Source organism: Ipomoea nil, unplaced genomic scaffold (assembly GCF_001879475.1).
Source record: "Ipomoea nil cultivar Tokyo-kokei standard unplaced genomic scaffold, Asagao_1.1 scaffold2653, whole genome shotgun sequence".
In the NCBI taxonomy this organism is placed as follows: domain Eukaryota; kingdom Viridiplantae; phylum Streptophyta; class Magnoliopsida; order Solanales; family Convolvulaceae; genus Ipomoea; species Ipomoea nil.
Genome location: NW_017619081.1, coordinates 4,535,736 through 4,538,541, shown reverse-complemented (window position 1 = coordinate 4,538,541; position 2,806 = coordinate 4,535,736).

Genomic DNA, 2,806 nt, shown 5'->3' with positions numbered 1-2,806 from the left:
TAATAATAATATTATTATTATTAATGTCAAAACTGCAAATAATCAAAATAGCAATAAATAGCCATAATAATATTATCACATTGAGTAGGAGACTAAATATGGAAAAACGATGGTTAAAACCGCTAACATTTATAAACGTTTTCGGATAAAATTTTGAAAACTTATTAAAATTTGAAGTCCGAAAAACATTAATAATCAAGAAAATTATTTTCTTTACTGAAATATTATAACATTAATTTATTTAGAAACAATTCAAGATGCATAACTGAATGCCATAACAATATTAATGTCATCATTAATAAATTATTAATAGTAATAAGTAACATTATAATCACTATTAACATCAATAATAACAACAAACTAAAGTAGGGTAATGCACCTATTAACGTTTCAATTTTTCTGAAGAGAAAATATGGGACTAGTTCAAATTAGCGCTTAACCGTAACTGTAGCACTAATTATCAACAATAACCATAAAAGATAATTAATGACTTGCCTTAATGATGCAAACCGCATCTCCCCATTGCGCTAACAACGATGATGATCCACAAGAGAAGAAAAAACTTCAGAATTCTCTCCATCTTCACTTTCGGTGTCAATAAACTCGATGAAGCGTCCAATGGTATGTTAAAAATTTATTGGTATGACTTAATTACCAACATTAATAATCATTCTTCCAAAAGGTTGAACCCCATCCCTAAGGGCCCCCCACACCCTGACTCGACAGAGCATTTGGGAGGATGTAAATCATGGTAACTCAACTGAACATGAACCACAGAGGCTAGACCTTTGCTCACTGCGCACAAGGAACCCCCCTCACTTTGAGAGGTTGCTCCCACACTGTCGCTGGTGAGACTCGATTCCTGGTCATTCTTCCAAACTTTCACCTTTATGACCAGTTGAGCTGCCCATGCGGGTCCAACATTAATAATCATGTAAAATGAAGTGGTAATCATACCAATGTACCAAATATGGCAAATTACCATGAAATAATAATTATTATGGAAGGTAATAAATGAGATTAGCCCCTAAACTTAATAACATTAATTAATAATGACAATTTATAATAACTATAATAAAGGCAGAACTGTAATTAAGAGATGTCAAATACTAATCTCAACTTACCACATAATAATTAAACATGACTATTATGATACTAAGGGAGACTGAAGTTAATGTAATAACCAAATTATTATTATTAAAGACTTAATATTATTATTAAGGGCTTGAAAACTATTGATAGATTAAAAGACATAATCAACTTAAACAATAGTTTTTAATTCTTAATAGCCAAAATAACAATTAAATCCTTAAATCCTTAATGTCTCAAAACAGGCCAAGACAATAATTATAGCACTTAATCACTCAAATTAGACTCATAAACCTCAAGTGAATTATAACATGGATCGAAAATGGTCTAGTATTGAAATAGATCCAAAACTTAATATAATTACCAACGATGAATACCAAAAAATATCAATCAAAATGGTGGGATACATACTCTAATATAGCACTTGTTCAAAATAGGTTCTAAAGTTTCAAAGACACAAAAAATTAAAATGCGCTCAAAATTAAGGAGAAACCAAACAAGCTGTAAGGATCCAAAATTGAATGATATTTTAATAATAAATTTATAAGTTAATAATATTCTAAATCCAACCTTAATGTATGCTTTTATGAATGCATAATTATAACAATAAAATAATTATAAATATACGTAACATACTTAGATCTGCACACTAATATATTATTAACCCATAAGTTGTAAATGAATTGCAACACTTGAGGCAATTTAATATGCACATTAACATTAAATTAAAATTCAAAGAGCAAATAAAAGCTTAATATTTGCTCCAAATTAAATAATAATTTAATAATAAATTAATGAAAATTAACTAAAAGAAGCCCTAATATGATGACGTAAAACTGAAGCAAGCCCACATAACCCAAATACAATCGTTATGCTATGGACCCGTGTCCAGCATACATTGTGGACACGGTAACGGTGTCGTTAGTGGCACCGTTACTTTCCAGTTTTTTTTTTTTAAATAAAAAAATCAGACCGCTTCGTTATAGGAGCATATGTTCATAATTTTATCACTATATGTTCATAATTGTAAGTTCATAATGTCAGAGCTCTGTGTTCATAATTTCATAATTATACATTCATACTTCCATAACTGTACATTCATAATTCCTTAACTGTACATTCATAATTCAATAACTGTAAATTCATAATTTTCGAAGCTCTATGTTCACAATTTTAGAGCTCTATGTTCATAATTTTATCACTATATGTTCATAATTGTAAGTTCATAATGTCAGAGCTCTGTGTTCATAATTCCATAATTCCATAACTGTACATTCATAATTCCACAAACGAATAATGTCGTTAACGCCGTTAACGGCGAGACAAAATCAATTTTTTTTATAATTGGAATGCCGTCATTTTCCCTAAAAACGATGTCATTTTGGACTCGTGGACACGAGTCCACAGCATAATTTGCGACCCAAATAGGCCAAAGATTTTGTGTTTTTTTTTTTTAATTAATGGTCCAGGTCTGACCAAATGGGCCAGACCTGGCCCACATACATCATCATCAATCGGTATACCGTGCACCAGGGTGCACATAGTACTGTGCGCCCCGTGCCTCCCAAAACAACGTTGTTTTGTTAAGTTTTTTTTTTTTAAAAATCCCTATTTCAAATGCAAATAAACTCCTAACAGAATACACATAATCTAACATAATACATAATACATATAAACTTTTAATTGAATACACATAATCGGGTTTGGTTAACATAAT